General features: G+C 46.6%; 1 protein-coding gene across 3 annotated transcripts in view; it reads left to right on the plus strand.

Moving 5' to 3' along the window:
• The window catches only part of REXO4 (RNA exonuclease 4), a 140826-nt gene that overhangs the window by 49953 nt on the left and 78200 nt on the right, over nt 1-12673 (plus strand). Inside the window, exon 1 of one of the 3 annotated variants that reach the window (XM_078646126.1) lies at nt 5608-5675. The exons of 1 other annotated variant lie outside the window; for it this stretch is intronic. The gene's annotated coding sequence lies outside the window, so the exon portion shown is untranslated. One more of the 3 variants, XM_078646128.1, reaches the window with a different exon arrangement.

Below are 12673 nucleotides of genomic sequence, written 5' to 3' on the forward strand. Positions count from 1 at the left end.
ACAGACTGTCAACATTCCACTGCGCATCATAGCTAGAACATTCTATAATAAAAGGGGATAGTGCAAGGATACTACAGTTTTGTTTTTGAAAATAGCGAAATTAATAGCTTTGTCATTTACAATCGCAATAGTTATAACTTTCGCAAATGTGACACCTATCGCATTTGTATTGCAATATGTGTTGTATTTACGTGACTTACGTGTATTGATATTACAAATAACAATGTATTTTATTTTTTTAAATAATTAATACTTAAATAAAAGTTAGTTGTTTTTTTTTTTTTTTGCAGAGTTTTATATAGCGCAAACTAGACCCGAACTGAATCAGGTATCAGAGCGCTTTACATATTTTCCAGTTACATTACATGAGGACACACTTTCATTTTAGGCACGGGGGATTAAGTGATTTGCCCAGAATCACAGGAGGTTTTGGCGTCTTTACCGAGACTCGAACCCAGATCCCCAGGTCCGAGGTCGAGCGCCCTAGCCATTAGGCCAACTCCTCTCCCCTGTAATTTCTAATGGTAATAGCTTAAACTTTTGTAAATAACTTTTGTGAAGATTATGTTCAGTGTATTTTATTGTGACGAAAATCCAAGAACAGAAGTGAAATATTAACATCTTTTTTGTTACATTTGTAATAAAGCTTGAAACATTGAGAGAACATATTTTAACCAGTTGTTGTTGAATGGTAGCACTGATTGATGCTGTGGTGGCGGTGAGTGATTTTGTGATTGCGAACGAGTGATGCTGTGGCATTCAGTGATGCTGTGGTAGCATTGTGCAAGAGAGTACTGTCCTTTCAAAGCTTAGTACCAAAATATATAGATAGAGAAAGAGAGAGAAGGAGGGGGAGAGACAGAGAGAAAGAGCGAGAGAGAGCGAGCGCGAGAGAAAGAGGAAGAGGGAGAAAAAAGAGAGAGAGAGAGAAAATACTTTTCATATCCCATTAGAGGGCAAACACGCTATACCCAGAAAGCCCATAGTCGCCATACTTATTTCCAGATATTTTGAAAGGTGCAAGTCAGAGACATTTCTTTCCTCTCCCAAGATAGGCATAAAGGGTGTTTTGTAGACTTGCTGCAGATCCTTCCAAAGAGGCCGCACACATAGTGCCTCGGATGTTTAGGACCACCCCTTGCAGAGGCTTATCACAGTCCTCAGAGTGACTGGCTAGGCAGTCCTGCTGGCTCCCTTGCATGTGTTTGAAGTTTCACAAGCTCGCCTTTGTTGCTAGCTTGGCCCATTATCAGTAATCACATAGTATAGATCGCATTCATAGAGATCGAATTGCTTCCTTTTCTGAACTCCAGCCAGCTGGAGACCAGGCTTACTTTACCTCAAAAGTAAGTCATTTCTCAAACTTGCGTTTAGGAGGTGCAATATAAATGTTAGAAGATGTTGGGGTCGAAGTGAAGAAAACGTGAAACGTGTTGGACTATACCGCACTTCAAGTTTTAGACAGCATAGCAATGGAGAACAATTCAGACCCTTTTTTTTTTAAAAATTCACATGAAGCAAAATGTTTGGAGTTAAATGTTAACTGATTGTCCTCTGGGGGGAAACATTAATTAAGGAGCATGTCTCTGTGTGTTTGGTGCTCTCCTGGCGCCTCGGGTCTGTTTACTGTTCACACGTGCAATTTACAAGGCATTCATCAAGGAGGATGGCTCTGTCTGCTTGTGCCCCAGTGGCGCCAGTTTCCAGCTAACACTTGCTAATTAAGCATTGTAGCTGTGTAAAGCAAACACCAAACATTCCCGCCTTGTTGTTTCAAAATATATAGAGCTCGTGCAATTTGCAACTTACATTGCCCTTCCTAGCCACAATTCCAAAATGCACGCGCTGTATATATTTTAAAACAATAACATAGTAATGTTTAACTAATAACGAAACATGTGTAAGCTGGAGAGCAGGCTGACTTCCCTGAAACAGTACGTCATGCCACAGAATTCTGTTTAGGAGGTATTCCCGGCTTGTTGTTTCAAAATATAGAAAGTGCGTGTTTTTTTGCAATTTACATTGCACCTCTTGACTCGATTTTAAAAATGCACGCGCCGTATATATTTCAAAACAACAAGCCGGTAATGTTTGACTAGCAACTAAACAATGTGTAAGCTGGAGACCAGGCTTACTTTACCTCAAAAGTAGGTCATTGATCAAACTTGTGTTTAGGAAGTGCAATATAAATGTTAGAAGATGTTGGGGTGGAAGTGAACAAAACGTGAAGCGCATACCGCACTTCAAGTTTTAGACAGCATAGTGCTACCAACGCTTGCCTATTTTAACATGTCCTAAAACGAGCGTCGCTCAGGCGCTCAGGAGCAAGCAGCAAGGGAATGGTTGAAAATGGAGGAGGGGTCGGGAGATGAGAGGCTCGGACAGGACAGCAAGTATTTAACAGCGGGAGGGGGTTGATTGGGGGACTGGAGAGAAATCAGCTGCTGAGTGTGTTCGGGTAGGCAGAGGGAGACTTTTGTTTGCTTTTTTTGCCTAGCTTGTAGCTTGTATCTTTGATGGAGAAATAGTTCATAAAGCGCCAACAGGAGTAACTTCGCATGAGGCTCATAAGGTGAAATGACTGCACAGTACAGACACACGCATGACACGAAAATATTTTTTCCCTATGAGAAAAAAAAAGTGCGGGAGGGACAGCAGAAAGGAAAGGCACAAGATGACCCCTATAAAAACAAGCATCAGAAAGCATAAAAGGAGTCACGGCCGTGAAACTGAAAGTACGGCCGGCCGGCCGTGAATAATTAGGGGATGAGAAATGTGCTGGGAGGAGAAATGCAGAGCGCACGCTGAGAAGCTTGTGGGAGGGAGGCTGGGCTGCCTTTGATGTGGTAATGCGAGGCAGGCAGGCAGGCAGGCGGCTGGTGGCATTGTGCACGCGCTTTTTAGGGCTTGCGCTTGCGCAATGACCTAAAAAGCGCACATGCACTACATGGAATCGCCAGTGGTTAAACTCTGGATAAGCCACTATAGAGCTTCGCCAGCTATGCGCAAGCGCATCAGCAGGCGAGCCCTAAAAAGCAAGCGCTGGGTGCAGGCGAAACCTAAAAAGCATTCTAGCACAGACAACTCGATAAATATAATCTCATAACCATGCGCACAACGGACTGAGTGATAGCAATGATAAGTTGCAGGCCTGCCTAGAATCACGCATCAGGTGTGACACTAACGCATTTCAGTGTGGTGTTCCGCAACACCGCACTGAATTGCATTGTCACGCATTTTAATGCAGTCTAAAACACGGCTATGCGGCGTGCCAGCATGCGCCCCCGGTGCCTGTGCGTGCACTTGTGCGACGGGTCTGTTGCTCCCCACAGACATGCCAGCTGCCTCAGTAAGGAAATAGTTTAGATTTAACAGTCTGCTCCGCTCTGGAGTCAGAGTGCTACAATATTACAAATTGCCCCCGGCGCGGCGCAGCAGAGCTTTCAGACGCCACTTTCTGACTCACTGCCAATTACCAGTCCGAGACAGAGGGAGGGGCAGCGTTGCCCTCAGCAGTGAGTGCCCAGCTTTCTGTTCTGCTCCAGAGCACACCGCTCCGCTGCCAGCCCCCCAGCGCTTACAGGCCTTTTCATCTCCGCGCAGCTGGAGGCTCCAAGCCTTGGAAGTGACAAATAACTGCGCAATCATCATATCACCAGCCCAATTACCGTAATTCACTTCAGCCTAATGCATTTCAATTCGGATATATCGACGGGACATGGAGATTTCAAAGTGTTGCCAAATCTTTACCCATTGGCCTTTGGAAGCTTGATAGTGTAATGTGCTGACAAATACCAGACTACTCCCTCTGCTATCTTTGGTAATGTACAGCCCTCCACAATAATACAGTTCAAGGGTGGAGGGGACTTTTTATGTCTCAAGTCTCTTTTCTACCTGTGTCCCCTGCAGTCTCCCTAAAAAACTGGGCACACTTTCATCCGTTTTATCTCAGTCTTGCCTTTTGTGATACCCTGCATTTTTACTTTCCATTCCTGCTTTCCTCTAATCAGCTAGTTCCCTGAAGCACCTCATAGGGTTAGAAGATGGTATGAAAACCACAGCGCTCGGCCTCTTTTGCTCCTTACCCCGCCCTCCTTTCATCACACTCTGCCCTCCTTCTCCCAGCCCCCCTAGGCAGCGTTCTCTTTCACGCAGTGTAATTTTATTCACAGTATAAAATCTCTCTCTCTCGTCCCCCCCATGTCACTCCTTTCATCACAGACTGTCAGCCTCTTCTATCCTTCCCACTCTGTTTGCTCTCAGACTCGGCTTATTAAAAGGAGCTGCCAGGCCTTTATGCAGTCTTTTAATTTTTCCTACAGGGCGACCATTATTTTCTCTTTTTTCTCTCCGGTTTGTGCTGAAAATGAAAGTGCATCATAAGGTAAGTGTTTTTTTTTATGTCTGCATGATTGACGTGAGTGCATACAATTGGTTGCTACTGGCTGTGGCACGCCGTGGGAGGCCCCGGGATTTTATCCGGATGTGACCTCGTGCCTCGTCCTGGAGGAAGAGAAAGTGAGGTAAGGTGGTAGGCAGGTCAGAGAAGCGGACTCAAGAGTCGAGAAATCCTGGTGTGCTGCTGTCTGCGCAACAAAAACCCACGTTGGACCGGCAGGAGTGACTTGACTTCAGTTACCAGACTCATGGCCGCCGCGCAACATGAGAGGCATCGCCATCAACATCGTGGTGATAAATCGCTGCGGGCGAAAACTAGTAGTAGTGCGGCCCAGGCAGGGGACGAATCACTCATCTGGGAGAACTGGGTGCATCATGCAGTCTGTTGTTTATGTTGTAACTTGTCAGAGACACAGCGCCGCAGAGCGCATGCATGAGGAGGTAGCACTAGGTGTAACGAGTCAAAAGTTTATATAGTAAATCCACAGGAATCCAGGAAAAGATGAAGAGGCATTTATTAGACAACCACCTTTTGAAGATCAGCAGTGTAACTGAAGGTGTGCTGATCTTCAGAATATGGAACAAGCATCAACATTCAAATAGATACAGGATATACACAAGGATGCATTGCATGAAGCATTCCATAATAGAACAATTAAGGAACATTTTAAAACTAATACATTCTATCATAATACTACACTAGGGTTAGTGCCCTTAGTTCCATTTCTGGTGCTCTGCAACAAGTTCTTGGAGCTATTTGTTTCTCAAATGGCTGTAGTTTCAGATATTTAGAAGGTTTCTCTCGTCTTCATTGCATGATTTTTGCTTGCGAAAAAGTGTCACTCATGGTCGTTGAAATGTCACTCATAATTTCACGGAAGTTATACAAATGTCACACATGGCAATCTGAAACCTTGGCAGCTATGAAGTTGGTTACCCTAGAGGCGCCCAGCACCACCCCAGATAAGGAAGGCGGCACTTCCTTATTTGTGGGTGGGCCCTTCAGGCCCTCGACAGCAGCCCGCCTACTGTCGGACATCTTGAAACTTGACGCAAATGGGTCCCCGGCGGGGTATTTGGGCCAGCAGAACTCCTTATGTGTACGTTTCACGTAGTCCTCCCAGTCCTTACGTAAACGGCGTCCTCACCCAAGATGGCGGCTGATCTGGCTAGTCCTTCGTCGCTCTCCCCATCTCGGTAAGTGTTTCCCGTCGGAGAAGTTTGTTGGAGTGATGCACTTCCGGCAGCATGGAAGATCTGCAGTGAGAGGAGAGAAGGTAATGGTGGGCAAAGCCGACGTGGAGGTGCGTAGGCACTGTAGGATGCTAGGGGCGGGTTGGGCACTGCCATCCTGTGAGTTATTTGTCTACCGATGGTGGACGTTGGTGTCTCGCGGATCTTGAACTAAGTAGCATTGGTCACAGTTCTTCATCTTGGTGATACCAGCGGCTAACAGTGGTGATCACAGCTGTTAGGGATGACGGTGACTGCTGCTGAGTTGCCACAGGGCTTTGGAAGGTCTGCTATTGTAAACAGTGGTGGTCACAGCTCTGTTGCATGACTGACTGCTCTGACAGTTGCTGAGGTGCCACAGAGCCTTGGTAGGTCTGCTATTGTAAACGATGGGGGTCACAGCTCTGTTGCATGACTGACTGCTGCTGAGCTGCTCTGACAGTTGCTGAGGTGCCACAGAGCCTTGGTAGGTCTGCTATTGTAAACAGTGGGGGTCACAGCTGTGTTGGTGTTACAACTCTGTTGCATGACAATTACCTAGGCTGAGCTGCTCTGACAGTGGCTGCTGCTGAGCTGCCACAGAGGCTTGGGCGGTCTGATGTTGGAAACAGTGGTGATCACAGCTGTGTTGGATGACACTGACTGCTGCTGAGCTGCTCTGACAGTGACTGCTGCTGAGCTGCCACAGAGCCTTGGAAGGTCTGATGTTGATAACAGTGATGGTGACAACTGTGTTGCATGACAGTTACTGAGGCTGAGCTGCTCTGACAGTGACTGCTGCTGAGCTGTTCTGACAGTGACTGCTTCTGAGCTGCCACAGAGCCTTTGAATGGCTGCTATTGTAAACCGTGGTGGTTACAACTCCGTTGCATGACAGTTACTGGGGCTGATCTGCTGTGACGGTGACTGCTGCTGAGCTGCACTGACAGTGACTGCTGCTGAGCTGCCACAGAGCCTTGGAAGGTCTGCCATTGTAAACAGTGGTGGTCACAGCTGTGTTGGATGGCAGTGACTGCTGCTGAGTTTCCACAGAGACTTTGGATGTCTGCTATTGGACACAGAGGGTTCACAGCTCTGTTGCATGACAGTGACTGCTGCTGAACTGCCACAGAGCCTTGGGAGGTCTGCTATTGGAAACAGAGGGGGTCACAGCTCTGTTGCACGACAGTGACTGTTGCTGAGCTGCTCTGACAATGACTGCAACTGAGCTGCTCTGACAGTGACTGGTGCTGAGCTGCCACAGAACCTTGGAAGGGCTGCTATTGTAAATAGTGGGAGTCACAGCTTTGTTGCATGACAGTGACTGCTGCTGAGCTGCTCTGACAATGACTGCTGCTGAGCTGCTCTGACAGTGACTGCCGCTGAGCTGCCACAGAGCCCTGGGAGGTCTGCTATTGGACACAGTGGTGGTCACAGCTTTGTTGCATGACAGTGACTGCTGCTGAGCTGCTCTGACAGTGACTGCTTCTGAGTTTCCACACACCTTGGGAGACCAGCTGTTGGAAACAGTGGTGGTCACATCTGTGTTAGATGACAGTGACTGCTGCTGAGTTTCCACAGAGCCACGGGAGGACGGTTGTTGCTTTGTTGCAGGACAGTGGCTGCTGCTGACCTGCTCGACAGTGACTGCTGCTGAGTATCTACAGAGCCACTGGAGGTCGGTTGTTGGACACAATGTTGGTCACAGCTTTGTTGCATGACAGTGACTGCTGCTGAGCTGCTCTCACAGTGACTGCTGAGCTGCTGCAGAGCCTTGGGAGGTCTGCTATTGGAAACAGTGGTGGTCATAGCTCTGTTGCATGACAGTTATTGCTGCTGGTGTCCACAGAGCCTTGGGTGGCATCTATTTGAAACAGTGATGGTCACAGCTCTATTGCATGACACTAACTGCTGCTGAGCTGTCGCAGAACCTTGGGAGGTCTACTATCGGAAACAGGGGTGGTCACAGCGCTGTTGAATGAACGTGACTGCTGCTGAGCTGCCACAGAGCCTTGAGAGGTCTGCTGTTGGACAAAGAGGGGCCAGAGCTCTATTGCATGACACTAACTGCTGACGAGCTGCCCTGTCACAAAGCCTGAGGCTGAGATTGAAAACAGCGAGGGTCAGAGCCCTACCGTTGGGTGACAGTAGATGGTCTCGCACAGATGTAGCACCTCTATTGCATGACACGGATACCGATTTGCTCCAGTCATTTACAGGTCTCCTGTTGGAAATGTAACTAAATACAGGACTACTGTTGTGTGGCAGTAAATGCCACTGGCTTACTCTAGAGGTAGCAACAGGTCTGCTATTGGAAGTTACGCGTGCCATTGGTTGGCACTGTCCTGTCACAGAGTTTCTTTGTTTCGGTGTGCGCTGTAATAAGTGCTGCTGTGAGCAGGTTGATGTCAAACTGTATAAAGACTTTGTAGCGAGTTTTTCTTCTCGGTTATCAATTATATCAAAGACCTGACTTATCAATTACTCACAAAAGTAACTTTTCAGTTTCAAAACTGAGCGGGGACTTGGTTGCCTCAATCTCATTTGCATGTTCTTATTTGCTGCCAGTATCCCAATTTCTGCTTTTCTTTGGTCGGAGATGCTGCCTGACACATGCTTTCAAACTGCTTTATCGTACATACAGATTTCTGTAAGGAGATTTTAGTCCATGCATAAGAACGGACGGGATCTGTTCTCTCATGTTTGACAAGTGATTAATGCTGCCAACTTCTCCACATCGTAGAAACTTGCACTTATAAAATAGAAAAATGTAATGGTATGCAAAGCATACATGGTCCAGCATCTAGTTAGTAAACCTCTGGGCCCTGCAGAGGTCAAACGCAAATTCTGTTTCTAAAGTTATTAAGTCAAACATTACTTTACTCTTACCAGGTGTAGTTTCAATCACAGCAGTCAAACTAATCTTACTGGTAGGTGTTAGTGGTTAAAGGGGATAGTGCCTATTCTGTGACTTGGTAAATATGAACAGACACTTGTTTACTGCTAGTCGGCAATAGCAGTCAGTGGAGCAAATCCCTCGCCGGTCGTAGAGAGCAGAGCTCTCCCCTATTGTTTAATGAAAGAAGAGTTTTCTCTTGCTCCAGTTATCGACCCAGGGCTAGGTGCAGCACGTCTGTCTGAATATCCCTTCTGTCTAGCTGTCTGTCTACATCCATGTTCACCAAAACTCCCACAGAGGGACCATTACAAACAGTAAGCCTGCAGCTAGTAGTTGTTATGTGGAGGCCTGTTAACTCCCCCCGCAGGGCCCCTGGCCAACAGTCGTCGGGGTATGGTTGATACGTCGCACACTACCACTTGGAGACACTATTTTGATTAAACCCACTATTATAATCGGAGACCGCCTAGGAGAACACAAAGCACCAAGGAGCACACTACATTGACTGTCACTGAACTACACACATGCCCATAGCACATTAGGAAAACTACATTCTGCTGAGAAAGGGACCCAGAAAAACACGATTGGTATGAGTACAGGGAGAAAGGGAAGGGGGTGAGCGGATTGTGCTTCTGACCAAATCACAGATGTGGAGAGACCTGCTTTGCCCGGCCTTGACACCAAAATAAAATCCTTAGTCTAGGAATACACAGATCATCAACCCAGCAGACTGACATTAGAATCAACGTAAACACTCATCAATGCATTCTCGCCCTCTCCCATCATCATGCCCAATCGAGCACAAAATCCTTCAACACCCCAGGAAGTAATGTTGCAGACCATGCACCATGGGGTCTGTTGGAACCCCAGACAGACCAACACAGGTGACCATTTAGGTGGGGGGTCAGATGACCACATCCCCACTGTTGTATACTCCACAGAGACTACCCCAAAAACTCCTCACCCTCCAAGGGGCTAGGTCAGAAGTTCGCAATGAACCATCCCTTCCACGTTAGAAGACAACCACAGGAAAAAGCCAACATCCAGCACAACACCATGCTTACTATACTTATGCATCGTCTGGCCTCACACAGACAGTCCTGAGAATGACCCTCCATGTGGCAAACCCAAAGCCGCCTAGGTCTAGAAGAAGAATAGCTTGGGAACCATTAGTGGTGGGGCATGAACTGTTTAAAAACTTTGTAACACAACCGTTTTAGATCCACTATCGGGCAACACTGTTGTCCACTTATTTTCTAGTGTGCCATTTTTTTCTTCTCAAGCACAGCCTTTCCTAACAAGCATTTTGGCCCTAAAAGGAGCAACAATGAAACTGCCTTCAAGACCAAACAATCTAAATAGACAAAACTGCTTTTTGCAACGTTCATACAAAAGGAAGTTGGCTTTCAGACTTTGCAATGTGTGATGCGAGTACGCTTAAAAGCTCGTTGATAAATGCCTTGACCTTCCCAAGAAACTGCAGACGTTAGAAATCTCGGAATTACTATTTGACAACGTGATTTGGATCTGATCAAACACTTGTGACAGTGATTATCGTTTGTCTTCCGCTGTTACAGCGGCTGTTACTGATCTGGTACAGGGCGACAGCGTTGGTTTGCTAATGGGCAAAAGTGTTGGTGACTGGGGGCACACATAAACTACTGGCACTCATTTACTGTACGGTATATGTGCTGTGGTGGGTTATTATGGCTGTCACCAGTCTACTGGTTAGGCATTAGTGGCTGTTTGAGATCATGAAGGAAGTCCCACTCTGTTAGGTAAGTCCATTTAAATTAATTTTATTCTTCTTAGTAACACAAATGATAGGAACGAAACGTGTTGGCTGATATCCTATCAAAGGAAATTCATCATGGCTAAATATTTAAGGTGAATTATTTTACTTCAAGATTCACCCCTGAGGCGAAAAGCCGGGGGCTTAGCCTGACAATGTTTAAAGTGTGCATTTGTATTTTAGTTTGTAGTTTAATACTTTGCTTTGATAATTTTAAGGAACACAGCTGATTTCGCTGCAAACACCTTACACGCCGCATCTTCAACCCAGCTCCCCGCGCAGACGATTAGGTGCTGACGCGGTGGGAGACCGGGTTTAGCCGCCATATTAGGTGAGGGAAGTGTTGCGGTCCAGCTGCTGGCTGCCTCACGCCCTCCTCGGTCCTCTATATAATGATCATCACATCTCGTCTGCGCAGCGGGCGGGCACAGCGGGCGCGCCCAAGGCAAGCCCGTCTGGGCCCGTCCGCGCTGGTACCGGGCCCAGGGCCACCACCCCTGGCCCAGGCAGGACAGACTCCCAGATTCCCCACTCTAAAAGCTCTTTACTTCAGCTCAGACCAGCTCCATGTGACAATTGTATAAGGTTAGAGCCGGAGAACATTTTAAAGAGCCCAATAACAAGCTGTCCTTATTGTAAGTCTCTATTACCCTTTGTCAAATACTGCGGGCATGCAAACGACATTAAACATACGAATATAACCATTGCACTGGTTAATGCACGCTCCCTGGGCAAACACAGACAAGATATAGCGGATCTGATTACCGACAGGAACGTAGATATACTCTTTGTCACCGAGACCTGGATGGATAAGGCGTCCGATCCCGATCTAGTGGTCGCAGTACCTAAAGGTTACAGGGTTCATCGACAGGACAGACAGGGAAAGAAGGGCAGCAACTTGGCCATAATCTCTCGCAATATATTTAAAGTACGGACCTCCACGGTGCCTTCCCTGACATGTGAAGCTCTTCAATTCTCTATTATGCTGACTCCTTCCTACAATCTAAAAGGAGTACTCTTATATAGACCTCCGGGGGCGCGTTCAGAGTTTCTTTCAAACCTGAACACCATATTAGAGTCCCTAGTGATTGAGGACTCTTTTATGGTCTTAGGTGATTTAAATTTTCATTTAGAAAAAATCGACAACAACGAAACACAAGCCTTATTAACAGACATGGAAACACTAGGTCTATCTCAGTTGGTCACCTCACCCACGCATGACGCTGGCCATATATTGGATGGTATTTTTTCCAATTTAAAAGAGGTTCACATACAAGACATTCTCCCGCTTACATGGTCCGACCATCATGCTATTCTTTGCACAATATTAATCAATCATCCCCCTGCAAAGAAGGTGGCTGTAAATAGTCAAGGACCATTTAAGGTCTGGAAAGACACTGATAATACTCAATTGAGAACGCTTTTGAACAGTACACGCCCAGAGATCTCCACTGATCCAAATTTAGCAATGGATCAATATACGAAATGGATAAGCAACGCGACCAATTTAGCGGTACCTACAAAATCAATTAAAAAAAACAGGTCTTCGCCATCTGCGCCCTGGTATACTGAAACTCTCAGAGAACAAAAACAAAAATGTAGGAACCATGAAAGACACTGGCGCAAGACTTATAGCTTGGAAAACAAAACGCGTTACACGGAAGAACTCGCACAATATAAAAAAATGATTGTCGAGGCTAAAAGGAAGTTCTATAGTGATCAAATAGAAACTTCAAAGAACTCCAATAAACAGTTATACGAAGTAGTGAAGCAGTTAGAAGGGCAAGCGCCTGACATTGCTCCTACTCCCTCACAAGCCTTATGTGACGCCTTGGCCAACTACTTTTATGCAAAAGTGAATGATATATATTCTGACTTCTCATCTAAGGAGGAGTGGAGGAGTGTGGCTCACTGATTAGAGCGGCAGACTCTGATGCAGATGTCTGGCCCGGGACCAGGGATCAATTCCCGACGCGGCAGGGTCCTGAGCCCAAAATGTCCACGGACTCGATAATTCTCGCCTCGGTGCCTATTCTAATCATGGGGTCCCACGCTGCAACTCTGGGCAATAGTTGCTTAATCTCCACTACGGCGGCTCACCCCGCTGCGGGATGCCTGGCTTTCACCCTGGGGATACCCAGTAGGGGTTATCTCACAGGGAAAAAGCCAGGACGGGTTCCCAAGGCAAGCACCTTGATGCCTTCGGGTGATACGTGCGCTATATAAGTCGCAATACATTTACATTTACAAGGACAACCCAGTCACTCTGTTGGTTAGCAACATCCCTTTTAACCATAGTCTAAAGCATTTCAAAGAAATCAATGAGTCACATATAACTGATATCATCAAACAGATAACAAGCATTGGAAATG

The sequence above is a fragment of the Lissotriton helveticus genome, chromosome 5_1, assembly GCF_964261635.1.
Source record: "Lissotriton helveticus chromosome 5_1, aLisHel1.1, whole genome shotgun sequence".
Classification (NCBI taxonomy): domain Eukaryota; kingdom Metazoa; phylum Chordata; class Amphibia; order Caudata; family Salamandridae; genus Lissotriton; species Lissotriton helveticus.